The following is a 16,116-nucleotide window of genomic DNA, read 5'->3' as shown; positions in this document are numbered from 1 at the left end:
TCATCTAATACATCTCACACTAAATAGATTATTATTTTTTTTAATGGAGCTTATCTGGCATTTACCAAATCTACTTGCCTAGAAAACCAAGCATCATTGTCATCTCTTCCTGACTTAGGTTTCTGTGGTACCCTTATTTCCTTTTTATGGAATGAGTGGCAATGGATTGCTAGTTAGGCACGTAGTGGGAAATTCTGGCTGCTTACCTAGAAGGATGCTTATGACGACACACTGTTAAGTGAGGAAGGAGGAGCACAGGGTAACATAAATCCAGTGATCAATTCCTTCATGTACAAAAAGAAGTAGAACTGAGTCATATCTGACAGTGACAAGCAGCACTGGGTGATGGGTTTATTAGCATTTTTTCCTATTACCATAGCAATATTGGCTCTTCCACTTACTCTATGTGGGCCTCTGAGCAAATAAAGAAACTATATTTCAGTTTCTTGGATGATAAAGTGTAAATTTAAAATGTTTATATGCTGTAAGATATCTGCATCTCTTTTCATAATTATTCTTAGTATGCACCATGGGTTCATTTGTGTTTTCCCAACTAAAACATCAAGGAAAACCCTCATAACTCTTATGTACTGAAATAAAATAAAACATGCCATGCCATTCAGACTCAAAATCCTATCAGTGGATAGGATTCCTGTGTGTGGATGTCACAGTGGGTAAGGCGATGGGGTGTGCACTCTGCCCATGGTTCTTGTTGACAGCGAGATAGCATAATCAAAAAAGAAAAAAAAAACCACTTTCCATTAAGGATGTATTATTCCTATTCATGGTTTACAATTTTTAAAAATTATCTTATTTTCTTTACTTTTGACAAACATTATATTTTTACTATTTTTCCCATTTTTGCACTTATTTTCTTTCATGTGTGTGTGTGTGTGTGTGTACACTTGCATGATAATGATAATGAGTGTACATCTATGTATGATAAATGAGGAGTCCAGAGTGGTTCTTTTATACCATGTGGGATCTGGGGAATCTAAATTTAAGTTACCAGGCTTGAAGACAAGCATCCTTACTTACTCTGTCTGATATTTAGCTTTATCCATCTCTCCAGTCTGTTACCTATTATTCTTTATTATATTCAAGTGGTAAAAAGTTACATCAATAATTATTATTATTTCTTTTCTGTTTTCTGTTTTGAGCAGCCAAAGGACTAACAGTTTCAGATCTTTTTATTGTGTTTATGGAATGGTATGCAAGTAGACAGACTGGAGAGGGTCCTGTCAGTACAATCAGAGGAAGGTGTGCTCAGTTGGATCTTATAACTATCAGCCAGATAGGAGTAAAGCTTGCTTCTAGAGTCATTGAGGATCTAAAGTATCGGAGGCAGGAGTTTGATTCTGAGCCCACACACTCTGTAATAGTAATTAATTTCAATTGTGCTTGTACATATGCTTCTGTTTATAGGTGCCTGCATGTAAGCATAGGGGCTCCAGGAGACCAGAGGTGTTAGAGATGCTTGGATCTGTAGTCACAGGCAGTTGTGAACCACCCAATGTTTAGAAAAATGAAATCAGGTCTTTCATAAGAGAAGTGTATGCCTTCAATAGCTGAGCACATTTTTAGCCTCAACACCTATTAATTTGGAAAAAAAGTCAAAGTAATACTTTAATGGACTATTTTATTTGCTTAAAATGATGAGGAAACAGTTTTACCACCACTAGTTATAAATCCAAAATGTTAGAAATATGTTTTCCTGTTATTACTCAGGTGCAACAAAATCAGTTTTGTTTCACTTTTTGCATGAGTCATCTTAATACTATTGTCATTTAATGTCTTCTTCTTCTTCTCTTCTTCTTCTTCTTCTTCTTCTTCTTCTTCTTCTTCTTCTTCTTCTTCTTCTTCTTCTCCTTCCTCTTCTTCCCTCCTGCTCCTCTTCCTTCTCCTTTTTTTCTTCTTTCTTTCTCTCTCTCTTCCCCTGTGTGTGTGTGTGTGTGTGTGTGTGTGTAGACTTCCTATGTAGTGTAGGACATTTAGCAGGATATTTGAACTTTGAACATTAGATGTCAATAGTCTCTTCCATTTTGATGACTGAAAATGCCTCTAGATATTGGCCAATGTTTCCTGATTTTCAAATCCATTGCCAGTTGAGACAACACTACTTTGAATATTGATACCTTTTTTTTTCTTTTGATGTGTTAACAATAAGAGAGAACGAATATTTGAAGTCCAGTAAGGGTCTCTGAATAAAAGGTCAATTTCATGTTTAAAGTCCTTTAGAGAAAAATTTAAAAACAACTTTACTGTAATACTAATTCTAAGTCAGAAAGTCTGAGGACTAGGTTTGGTTTAAGTGAAGGATGTGTTTACCTAAGACTTCATACCAGATGTGAATGTAGGTATCACAGGAGAGATCCTTTTAATTCCTCCCTTATTTGTGTAACCATTGGCTTCCATCCCACACATGTGGATTCAATTGTTGTACCTTGCATGGACTGCTCTTCTGAACTGCTAATATCTGGGCTATTTCCCCCAATTTATAGCATCACTTAGTACAGTTAAAAGTTCAAAAATGGACATGGTCTACTGAGCCCCTTGAAAAGGCTAGAATGAAGGAATGAATTAAGAGGACACACATTAAAGGCCGGGCTGGGTTTCAAGTATAAACACGGATTTAACCAGATCAGTAGGCGTCATTGGAGTCTCCTGACTTGATCTCAACAGCATCATAGTATACCTAAAAAATTGGCCTTCTTAATGTAGAGCACATACAAAGAATATCTTTCTGTCACTAATTGCTAAGATTATGAAGTTGGCTACTATAACAAAATACAGATTAAGAGGTATACATGCCTATTTATTTAATCCTAGGCTTTATGTAACAAAAATGATATACACAAAGGAGTCAGGAAGTGTGGACTTGTGCATTTTTATGCTCAGCCTTGTTAAGAGTTGCTAATTGAAAAGAAGGGCTGAAGAGATCATGGTGATAAACCAGTCATCTCGGCAAGGCTATATTTTCAGGTTGTGGTTGGCAGATCCAACACTTGAAGCTAAAGATGTTCTTTTCATTTTATTATAGAGAAGAAGGGTCATCTTGAATGGAGTGGGGTCTTATGACCTGCTTTTACAGGGATGATGAAGAAAGGCAATAGTTACCTTCCTGCTTCTGCTGTCCTAACTTAGATTTATGTGTTCAAAGCCCCATCATGAGCAATCTCCAAGGAGAAACTTTATTGTATAAGCTCCTCCATAGAATCATGAGTGAAAGGGGCTTTAACAGGTTTTTCTACTTTTCACATGAAAAGCATAAAGGGGACACTGAGAGTTTCTAACCTTGGCATAAATAGCATATCTGGGTTCCAAAGAGTAATAAATTTAGAGAGTTATTGGATACGTCCAGTCTACAAAGCTCTAGCTGTAAACGTTCTGCCTGCTGCTTACTGCCTATCTGAATTCAAAGCATTATTTGGAAATATACCAGGACATTTTGTCTGTAAATGGTATAATCATTAAGCCTGACAATCTTGGTTGTTCCTGGACTAGGGCTTTTCAGCCTATAACCTGACATTGTATCAACTATTCTGCAATGTGTATGTTCAGTATCATGGGGAGGCAGAAAGAAAGAGAGAGAAAGGGGAAGAGGGAGGAGAAAGGGCAGATAAAGTGGGGAGAGAGGAGGAGGAGGAGAGGGGGAAAGAGAGATAAAGAGAACCTATTTAAGCTTCACTTGGTATCTGTGAGCATTCTAAGAAAACACACTTAGAGATAATGTGGATTTAAAATGGTATCAGACAAAAGTGCCCCATTTCAGTGTACATGAGAAGAAACCACACTCTTGTAATTCTCAGTAGGACAGATAACAATGGAAAAGTATATCTTTAGCAGTTTATATGCTTTTGAGTGAATGGGAAAGAAGTTACCACCCTTATCATTCTGCCTGCTATTTGTATGACTTCTGTGCAGTTGGAGAATCTATTTTAGGCAGCTATAAATTTAATTAAAATGCAAACTGTATTATGAGCTAAATGTATTCATTATGGCTTGGACCATCTATTTCTATTTGGGACTCTGGAAGAAGTAGCTAGGACAGATATAGAAATAACATGATTGCTCCAGTACAATAGAAACTAAATGAGTCAACCTGTCTCTTTTGATTTTCAATGTAGCAACTCCAATTAACATTGCAATTTGTATTCTCCTCTGCTTGCTAACTTTACTTAAAATAAACAACAACAACAACAAAATCAACCTTTTTTTCTGAGTTACTGTGATGACAAGCCTCCCATTGGGACTACTATGAATATATATAGATAGCATTGTTTTCAGCTCAATCAGGATCTGGTCACTAACCCTTGGGGGACAAAGGGAGTGGTACTGACAATAGGCCTGTGAGGGATTCAGTGAGCAATGCCAGCCCTGAGGCTGGCAACTACTGAAGGTTCAATCTGCTGGTTCCTCCACTAGGGTAAATCTTATAGAACCCTATGTCCAACTCTAGGGAAGGCATACAGAAAACCTGATGTGAAGTTTGCTTTCTTTCCATAGGACTTTCTGGTATAGCAACCATTCTAACAGAAGAACCATTTATCTAACTAGGTCCATCTGCTTGTAATAATGTATTTATCAAAACAATATTTCTTTTAAAATAGTTGAGCATCCCCAGAGCACTTACCCTCCCTCAGAAATACCCAAGCAAGAAGATACTGGCTGATTGTCTCAGAAGGACAAGGCTTGTCGGTGTACCTGGATGTGAGATGGAAGGAATTCAGACTTGGCCTATGAGCAATGGCTGGTTTGTTGGAGAAAGTAGAATGAACCACCAGGGCCACAGCCACAGACTATTTGTACATTTTGTTACTAGTACCACAATGATTTGGTTGTAGTTTTAGGACACTGTTTGGAAAGTGCTACAACTTGGGATTTTGTTTAATTGATTTTTGTGAGCACAGATATTCTTGGTCAATAAAGTATAAATAATGCACTCATGGAATATTTGTTTTGCTTCAGTGCACGCTGTCATTCTTAGAACCCACTCGGAAGAATGCACTGTGGCTTATGAGCTAAAAACACACCCTATCATTAACAGAGGCAGGAACAGCAGCTCTGATCCATTTGCCCACGGACAAAAAGGAAACAGTGACAGTCTAACGTCAAGTAGGAGCTGACCTTACATAAAATACAAAAAGCACCCCCAAATATAAAAACAATACACTTATAGCATTACTAGCAGGAATATGAGGTATGTCCCTGGCCATGTAGTGATACATGAAAGAAATTAATGCAGCCCTATAGAGCAGCAAAAACGAACTAGAAAATGTGTCAAATAAGAGAAATAACACCTCAAGAGAAAACTGTAAGGACTCTATAAACTGTAAGAAGCAACACGTGCAAACAGTCAACCTGAACTTACTTTACTCAGAAACAAAACAAGATCAGAAATATAGATACACCATATGGCATAAGTGCAAAAAGTAGTGCCTGTATCTAATTTAATCTTCAGTAGCTGATTTTGAGATTCATCTCGGGGGAGGAGGGCCGGTTGAAAATTGTAAATGCAGAGGAAAGGGATGGTGTTGTTTTTAGCTTCACAAATGCTCAAACATGTTTCCAAGCTACAATTATCAAATCAGTATAGAGCTGTGCACAATGAGTCTGATTATAAATGAATTCTTTGATATAATTTAGGACATGAAGAAGAGAAACATTAATCACTGAAACAAGAAAGAAGGATCCAATAAAAAGCGGGAACAATTGGTTAAGTGTTTAGAAAAGAAAATCTCAATTAAGACAGGTCTCCTCAAATTAGATTATTAACCACTATTCAAAGGTTATATAACCATTCTGATATGAAATCCCATACTCATTTGAGGTGGAGAGAATCTCCTGTGCTAAGAGACAGGATTAGAAGCACAACTGTACAAAGGAAGAATAAGGATCTAGTTCAGGAATACTGCTCACACCCAATGCCCTTCTCCTTCCTTAATCCTGGATTTCCATGACACTCCTGCAATATCATAAAGCCCCCCTTTTTCAGTTCTAATTGTTTTTTCTTTAACAAAATTTCTATTAGACATTTTCTTCATTTACATTTCAAATGCTATCCTGAAAGTCCCCTACACCCTTCCCTTGCCCTGCTCCCCAACCCACCCACTCCCCCTTCCTGGCCCTGGTGTTTTCCTGTACTGGGGCATATAATCATTGCAAAACCAAGGGCCTCTCCTCATAAAGTCCTTTTAACACAAGGTTGTTTAAATGTATTCTTGTTTATTTTCTGACCAAAAATCCCTCATAACTTTAATTGCATTTTTGAACATCTATCCTTGGGAATCAATTGAAAAGAATAGGGGAGAATTTAAGTTATAATACTTTCTTAGTTTCAGTCAACTAGTGTAACTTGTTTCACTAAAAAGTTTAATTAAGCCTTGTGCATATTATGATGACAAATGATGGTTGCCAAGTTGACTACATCTGGAATTAACTAAAGTCCAAGTGTCTGGACACATCTGGCTTTTTGTTTGTCTGTTTGTTTGTTTTAATTAAATCATTTGAAGTGGGAAGAATCAACTTTCATCCAGACCTTTCCAGACCTTTTGAATTAAGAACATCCACCTTTAGCCTGGGCCCCATCCTCTGGCTTCAGGTCTGTGACAAATACGAAAAAAGCATTTACTCTTTGTCTGCTTGCCCTTGCTCTCACAGGTGAGCTCATGCCTTCATGGAATTAGAGCCTACTTTTTTGGGATTCCAGCATATACTGAAGACCAGGTGAGACATTTAGTCTTGTCCACTGAATAGCTGCTAGGTTCATGGTCCTTTTGTTGGTAGATAGTCATTGTTGAACTGGTTGGATATGCAAGCCACTCTGATAAGTCCCCTTTGAACACACACACACACACACACACACACAGAGTTATGTTCCAGTAGAGAACTTTGACAAATAGAGACTGATTTTCCCGAAATCTTTTTCTAGGGACAAAATTTTTTTTAACTCTGAAATGCCACATCCCCTTCTACTTTATCCTTACACAGACTTTGGCTAGACTTCATGAGTTTCTAAGACCTTCACCTTACTAAAATGTAGTAAGTACTATGTAGGTTAGATTTAGACTTTTAACATTTGTTTAAAACCCATCTCAACCCTGCTTCCCACCCACACCAACTAACTTTAGTCCATTAGGGTTTGGAGGTTAAGGAGTATGGAAGTGAATCAGAGGCAGACACATATGGCTCTGGGCCCAGCCTTCAAAGTCAAGCTCCTGTGGTGTTTAGATCAGGGTTGGAGGAGAGCTGGGATACAACAGATTCTATTATGTAAATGACCTGTGTCCCAGTTGTGAGATGTCCTAGCTCTTGCCCTTGTGGTTTTGATCTGACTCCATTGGGTCCTATACCTCTGCTATTTTCTCAGGTCTGTCTCTTTGCTGTTTATTTATTTGCTTGTGTTAGAGATCATATAGTCAGTATGAAACTTACATAGGGAAAACTCCGTCACCTTCTATTACTGAAGGTTACCCAAGGAAATAGATCAGATATACAGTAAATGAAAGCATCAGCTTTCAAAATTACCTTGCCTGGGTTGTTTCCAGATCTGTACTCAGTAACCTGGAGATGGGCAAGAGCAGACAGAGTAATCATTGTCCAAAAGCTAATAGACTTAAGGAGACTCATGAAAGGGTGATGCTTGGGTTTGAGACCCAAGAATGGCGAGAGTAATATTTTAGCTCAAAGACAATGGACCAGGAGGAAATCCTACTCTTCTGTGGAAGGGTTCACTATTTTGCGTTCAGATGACTGCATAGGGCCCATTTATACTAAGGAATACCATTTATTTGGATTTATTAGCAAATTTCCTTTTTTCTTTTTTAAATTAATTTATTTTTTACACTCTATAATTTATCCCCCCATCCATGCTCCAACTGTTTTACATCCCATACCTCCTCCCCATCCTCCTGTATCCTCATAGATGTCTCCACCCCACCCCCCACCCCACCTGACCTCTACACTTCCTGGGGCTTCCAGTCTCTTGAGGGTTAGTTGCATCATCTCTGAATGAACACAGACCAAGAAATCCTGTACTGTATGTGTGTTGGGGGCCTCATATGAGCTGGATTATGCTCTCTGTTCGGTGGTCCAGTGTTTGAAAGATCTCAGGGGTCCAGATTAATTGAGACTGCTGATACTCCTACCAAACTACCTTTTTCCTCAGCTTCTATCAGCCTTCCATAATTCAACATTAGGGGTCAGCCGCTTCTGTTCATTGGTTGGGTGCAAATAACTGCATCTGACTCTTTCACCTGCTTGTTGGATCTTTCAAAAGGCAGTCATGATACACCCCTTTTTGTGAGCCCTCCATACCCTCAGTAATAATGTCTGGCCTTGGGCCTCCCCTTGAGCTGGATCCCACTTTGGACTAAATTTCAATGATAATTCCTGCTCCTGAAACATCTAAGGAAAGGTTTGACTAAACATCTGGGTATGCAGCAGTCAACTCACATTTACACATAAGGTTAACCACCACAAGTTTTATGAAAGCTTTGAGGAGTGACATTTGCTTTAGTCCTCTGGCTTCTCACCAGGTTTCTGCATCAAACATGAAGTCATTGGAAACTTTGTTCTTTAGCTCTTGGCATGAAAGTCAATTGCATGATATCAGGAGATTTCTGACTTGCATTGTTATTGTTATAGTTTAAAAAAAGAGGATATAATTACACAGCATTAGTAGAGTCAAATTTTAAATCATGGTTTACATGGCTGGACTATTCTGTAGCTCTTAAGACAAATGCTTTAAAATAATTTTATAAAATTGAAAGTTATTTATATTGCAGCAAGTTAAGAAAATGGGGTAAAAGTTCACCTTGTATAAAATAAATTTGACTTTTGTATATGAAAAAACAAATCAGATCATTAATTTTCCTGAATCCAGTATCATTGTGTTACTAGAACTCCACATCTATTTGGTTGTAGGATATATCACTTAGACCCAAGATTAACTGTCTGTCTTAATAAAAATCTTAAAGGAAACAATATTGGATGTGGAAAAATTTAAAGAAGATTTTAAAATGAGTGTCTCAAGATAGGGAAGAGCAGAGAAGTGACTGAGGAAGTTAGATGCATATTGTTGGTTTGAAGGACAATGAGGAGGGAGTTTCCACTGTTAGTAGGCATCCACTCTGGATTGATGATAAACCAGTCATTAGGAAAAACACATAGCAATAGCACCACAAAGTGCATGGAAAAATACAGCCTGATTTAGAATGGACCTTAAGGAAAATATTATCCATGAGTTTTGTATTGTGAAGGATTCTTGGGAGGGTGACATTAGAGAGAGAAATGGAGGTGAAAACATTTGTGTTGAACATTTGTGTTCAGCTAAAGCAAAGATTATGTTCAGTGAAAGTAGGTGAAAATCCTCAGTTCTGATGCCTGTCAAAACTAAAGAAAGACAAGGCAAAGGAGAACAGAAAGAGTCTATTGAAAATACATGTCACCGTACAACGATGAGAATTTTTAGAACAAAGTCCATTCTTAGAAGGATCCTGTGTTGGGCAGTGATGACCAGAGCTGGTACTTTTTTTTTTCATATTTGGTCACAGCTGACAGTTCAGAAATTTGCCATCTGAGGTAGATCCTGGAGTCTACAAAGTGTTCTTCCTTATTTCATTGCAGCAGAACAATCAATTCTGTTTTGAAAGACATGTTGAGTCACTCAAAGACTCTACAGTTGACATCACAGCCACACTGACAAGAATGATTCTTCCATCCTCATTTGGGTGGATGCTGCTCAGGACTGGCGAGGGTTTCTTCCTGACACAAACTTAGAAGCAAGCACTGTGATAAAAGAAAAAAAGAAAAGAACCCATAATTTTTTGTGATGTGGGTCATTTCAGTCTTAGAGATGGCTCTTAATGCTCATCACCATGCTTTACTCTATATCACTTTTGCCTTCAGCCTTTGCCTCTGCTAATCTTAGTAACATGTCAAAACATGGTCATATCAATGTTTCCTAACACCCTCAAGTTACTACTAACCATACTATTCCTTTATGTGTGTTAAATCTGTTCCAAACCCAACAGATTCTTGGAACTACAGATGGTATTAAACTCTAAATACACTGAGGTTCAGGTAGACATATATACATGGCATATATATTTATAACAAACATCCACCTTCTCCTTGAGGGACAAGATTTCTTCTTGTCATATATAAGTTGCCAGCATCTCTACTCTTATATTTTGGGGGCAATTTTTAAGCAAAATAAGGGCTAATTGAGTAGAGGTACTGTAATATTGCAACTGTCAATCTGAAAATCAAACGGGCTATTAAAAGTCTCCTCTTCTTCAGGAAATATTTACTGCATATATATAAACTTGGGAAGAGGCTTTGAATTCTGTGCCTTTCTGGGATTCCTAGGTCTTATAGGTTTCCTGTGGTCCTGGAGGTACTTAGAGTTCTAATCTTCAGTCCTTCTTTCAACAACATATATTCCAATTCAAAGGAAATAGCTACACAAACTGATCACATATAGTCACAAATTATGTGCTTCTAAAACAACCCATGTTCTCTGATACTTGCTGATCATATTTTATTCTGATGAAATCATTTTGACTTTGTAATTGTTACTGGGATTTCTCAACTTAGTGACTTGGTAGGTGGCTCAGAAATTCACTTGTGATGAGGTTCAATGTACACAGTCATTTGGAAACCTGAGGTCAAAGAATTCCTTCTGAAGGACATGGTAGTGTACTGAATGTTATTTCCTCAAGGAGTAGAATTTCATAGTATGAATAGAATAACCTTACACTACAACCAGGACATGTATTAATAGCCTTCCTTTGTGGCTTGGAGCTGTCTTCTCTTTTCCCAGTGCATACTCCATCTAGGTAAATTTTTATAGTAGCTACACTGAAATAAAACTGATGTATATTCATGGAATATTGTATATATTGATCAATACTAACAAATGAAACAACACACATTTAGGTCCACCAAAAACAAAACAAAACAAAACAAAACAAAACAAAAAAAACAAACCAAACCAAACCAAAAAAAAAAAAAACAGACCTTACTAAGAAATTTTTTAATAGAGCATATCTAGCATAGGTGTGCATAAGAGGTGCACACCCGAAGAAAACTGACTCTCTGTTCCATACAACTTTCAGTTGCCAATAGCTGCTCAGCTATAGGGGAAATTCATGAATTCTTCTTCCATTTACATGGGGACTTTGATAGTCTATTTTCTGCAGGTCTTGTAATTCAGTTAATATTTGTAAGTTTATGTGTACAATGGCCAGTCATGTCTAATAATGCTTCTCAGCATAACATCTGCTACTTATGCCTCTACAATCTTTGTGCCCTCTGAACCCTGTAGATGGTTCTCCCCATGAACATACTGGCCCCAGTGAGTGGCCTCAGGACTTTACATTTTTTAAATTAAAGAATGTAAATTAGGGATAGAAAGGGAAAAGGAAAGAAGGAAAAACATATTCTGCCCATGTACAGAATTTTCAAACACTGATTAAAAAAATCTTTTAATTGTAGTGAGAGAGGAAAGTCAGATTACCTACAAAGGATCAAAAACTGAGTTAATGACAGAGTTCCCTGTAGGAACAATGGAATTAGTATAGTTCAAAGTCCCAGAACAAAATAAATATCTATGTAATTTTTAATTTATTCAGACTCAGTAAGAAGGAAAAAATGCATACATGCTCAAATTAATAAAATATACATTACCATCAATATGAAATATGATCATTGGTAGGAAACATGAAAATGATATTTTAGTTTAAGTGGAAGCAATCCAGGAAAGAGTTATAAAAAGAAATGGAGCAATCAAATTAGCAAATGTTAGGCAAACAGGCAAATGTGTTTATTTTATGGAAGATATATCTAAGATAAGACACTAAGAACAAGATACAAGCAAAAATGTTTTGTAACATAAAGCTGAAGATATAGTCATTAGAATTTAAACAAAATACTATTAGGCTGTACAAGTGGTCTGTACAGTTCTTGGTCTTTGTGGTCTACATAAGCAGGCAATGCAATGCATTTATTTAGCATATTGATTGAATATTTTATACTAGGAAGAGAAAGATTTTTCATTTTAAACATCCAGAAAGCATCAAAAAAGTCATTACAGAGTCAAAACTTAATTCTTATATCTTTAAGTCATAAATAACACAGAGAACATTTTCAATGTTTAAACTTCAAATTGAAAGCAAAGCATTTAAAGCAGAAAATATCTCTCAGTCATTAAAGAGACAGCACACACCAGCTGATATGACAGCATACACCAGCTGATATCACAGCATACACCAACTGATATGACAGCATACACTAGCTGATATGACAGCACACACCAGCTGATATGAGGCCCCCAACACACATATGGTAGAAGATAGACTTCTGGGTCTGTGTTCATTCTGATGCACCTAACCCTCAAGAGACTGGAGGCCCCAGCGAATTTAGAGGTCAGGTCAGGTGGCATGGGGGGTGGGAGCATCCATGTGGAGACAGGGGGTTTGGGGAGGAGGTGTGGGATGTGGAGCAGTTGGGGGGTGGATTCGGGGGAATGGAATATGGCATATAAAAAATAAACTAATTTATTAAATAAATAAAAATAAACTAATTTATAAAATAAAAAAATTAGTAATTGAGAAAACATTTAGTAGGGTGATTATATTTTAATTATTAATATATGTCCATGAAATATATGTGCACATATATGCATACATACATGCATACATATATACATATGGACACAGGGTTTTATGTACCTCAGAACAGCCTTTAACATGTTATGTTAGGATGTATGCAATAATGGCCTTCACTATCCCTGGAGATTTCTGTCATGAGTTATGCAGGTTTATTTATATTTCGTTGTTCTTTACAAGATAATTTGTGTGCCAACTTTTAAAATAATCGCTATTAAGGCAAAATTAACATACTATTACGTTTGCCAACTTAAAAAGTATATAGTTCAATGATATCTCAGTGTATTTATAGACATAGATAACAATCACAAAATTTTAAGCTTAGAACATTAAATTCCAGAAAAATGAATCTTCATACCCATCTTTAGTGATGCACTCTAACTCTAGGCAGCCACATATCAATCTTGAAGTCTTTGAGTTATTTCTTCTGGCTATTTCCTAAATAGAATATTCAACAAATATAATCTATCGTGTAAATTACAAATGATCATTGAGATAATTTCCCCATCTTATAATTGGCTTATTTTTTACTTTTTGTTATTGACTTGGTAACATTTTCTATATTCTATTTACTGGTCTCTCTTAGATGATATATATTTACCTTCTATTCATCCTTTGAAGTTAACAATTTCTTGATAGTATTTTATGAAGAAAAAATTCTGATACAATTAATTAATCTTTCTTTCATAGATTTTGCATTTAGTGTCATTTAAGAAATTGCCGGGCATGGTGGCGCATGCCTTTAATCCCAGCACTGGGGAGGCAGAGGCAGGCATATTTCTGAGTTCAAGGCCAGCCTGTTCTACAGAGTGAGTTCTAGGACAGCCAGGGCTACATAGAGAAACCCTGTCTGGAAAAACTAAATATATATATACTCAACTTAAAAATTTGAAATTGTATTCACATTTCCTCCTAATAATTATAATAATTCCTCTGGAAGTTTTTCATTTACATGTGTGACCAATTTTGAGTTATGCTTTTGTACATGATAAGCAGTAGAGTTCTGACTCCATAGTTTGTATGGGAATGTCCATTTGTCCTCCCACCATTTGATATAAACCTCTACTCTTTTTCCCTTGTTGAATTGTTCTGGATATTACAGAAATGTCATCTGACTATACATTGTGAGTTTACATCTAATTCTTGACTATAATCCATTGACTAATTTGCCTTTTTAAAAATGCCAGTGTCAAATTGCTTAATTAATGTAGCTTTGTAGGAAATTTTGAAAGTGGAATCTATTGCTTCTCACATTTGTTCTTACCTTGGACATATTTGTAGTCTTATATAGTCTTGGATAATTGACTTCCTTATCATAGTAACATTTTCTATATTCTATTTACTGGTCTCTCTTAGATGATATATATTTACCTTCTATTCATCCTTTGAAGTTAACAATTTCTTGATAGTATTTTATGAAGAAAAAATTCTGATACAATTAATTAATCTTTCTTTCATAGATTTTGCATTTAGTGTCATTTAAGAAATTGCCGGGCATGGTGGCGCATGCCTTTAATCCCAGCATTTAGAATGTTCCTCATCATTCTAAAAAAATGTGCTTGTTCTGTAATTGGTTTTCTGAAATGGACACACAGGGAGTGTTTTGTCAACTACCATTAGATAAAGTAGGTCAGAAAAAGATGGGTATAATTGGAATTTATATAAAAATATAATTTCAAATCTGGAATGACATTGCCCACAGCCATGGAAGCAATGATCCATCTGCGATTGATATTCTGGATAGTCCAACAGCCATAATGGTGGAGTTTTCCAGAGGAACAACTAATAGTCTTTGGATTGATAGTAATAACGTGGACTGTCCTCATGAGTCATTCCACAATGATGAGGTTCTTGGATGACCTTGACCAGGGAAATTAAACATTTGGTGCTATAGAAAGCATTGTTGAAAATATATTTTATTAATAAAACTATAATACTCATGTATTTGCTTATTTAAAATGAACATTCCAGGGCTGGACTGTATCTTAGTTGGTAGAGTGCCTGTCTAGCATTCATAAAGTCTTAGGTTCAATCCCTGGTATCCCCCCCACCCAAAACACCCACCAAAAAAACGGTGTTGTGACACAAGCCTGTGTTACAATCCCAGGATTTTGGAGGTGGAAGCAAGGGTATCAGCAGTTCAAGGCCAGCATGATATGTATGAGAGTGTTCTAAAAAGTAGTAACAACAACAACAATGATGGCAATGATGATGGTGATGGTGGTATGGTGATGATGATGATGATAGTGATAATAGCATGAAGCCCAAGACTTTAACCGCAGTAATTTGTATGTGTTTATGCATATCCACCATGAAGATATACCAACAATTGCAAGTACTACTTAACAAATGTTTTGTTTTGTTTGTTACTTTGATTTTTGCGGGACACTGACTCACACAGTGTTAGAGATTTTGTTGTATTGCTGTCAACAAACTCTCAGAGCTGTGTGCTTTCCCTTTTGTCATGGGAATAGCCTTGTAAATTGCTCAAATGACTCTAAGCAGAGCTTGGATAGAGAGAGATGGGGCTTCCTTCTGTTCTCAGCTTTTCTTTGTGGCCTACTTTATAATTTCTCTTGGTCATTCAGTATCTTCCATCATATTGAAGGTTACTCTTTAGCATTCAGTCACTAGAATTAATGTTGTTTTGTTTTATTTTCTCATACCAGCCTTCCTGAGGACCAGGATATTTCCTACAAGAGTTGGCTAAACGAACTTAGTGGATACAAACAGGGGTGAGACCAGGGCAATTCAAAATTGAAGATGGTTGATTACAGACTGAGAATGGAGAAAATCTCAGCACCATTTTAGGAAGTAAATTTAATAGAGGAGAAGATGTCCTAGGTAATCAATTGCCTGCCTTGAGAGCATCAAGATCTGAGTGTGATCCCCCGAACCAACATTTCAAAAGCCTGGCATAGCAGACTACATTGTAATGTCCCTGCTGAGGAAGCAGAGTTAGATTTTTGGTTAGCTGGCTGCAAGTTACAGACCAATGAGAGACTCTGTCTTATAAAGAACAAGGTGGGGCCTGCAAGATGATCCAGTAAGATACTTGCTACCAAGCCTCAAGGAATTTAAACCCTGGGACTCACATAGTGGAAGGAAAGAATCAATTCATGCATTCTGTCCTCTTCTACATATGTGCTATGCATGCTAATACACAGAGAAAAATACACACAAACACACAGACACACACACACACAGACACACACACACACAGACACAGAGAAAGAGAGAGAGAGAGAGAGAGAGACAGAGAGACAAAGAGACAGAGAGACAGAGAGGAATAAATAAATGTAGTTTTAAAGCTTAATACAAATAAAAACTAAGTGGTTAGTGTCTGGGGTATGACAAGCAAGATAGCTCTCTTTGCAAATTGCATGCCCATCACAAATATGGAGGCCTGAGCAGGAAGAATAGAAATTATGAGTGGTTAGGGTAG

General features: G+C 36.9%; 1 long non-coding RNA gene across 1 annotated transcript in view; it reads left to right on the top strand.

Annotated features, from left to right (window-relative positions):
• LOC110302874 overlaps positions 1-15,613 on the top strand; it is a 47,674-nt gene extending 32,061 nt beyond the window's left edge. The window contains exon 5 of the long non-coding RNA XR_002378870.1: positions 15,341-15,613. This is a non-coding gene — a long non-coding RNA (uncharacterized LOC110302874). The remainder of the gene's footprint in view (positions 1-15,340) is intronic.
• Positions 15,614-16,116: the final 503 nt, after the last annotated feature.

The sequence above is a fragment of the Mus caroli genome, chromosome 10 (genome assembly GCF_900094665.2).
Source record: "Mus caroli chromosome 10, CAROLI_EIJ_v1.1, whole genome shotgun sequence".
NCBI classification, from domain to species: Eukaryota; Metazoa; Chordata; class Mammalia; order Rodentia; family Muridae; genus Mus; species Mus caroli.
Note: the sequence above shows the minus strand (reverse complement) of the source record. Positions and strands in the feature narration are given on the sequence as shown.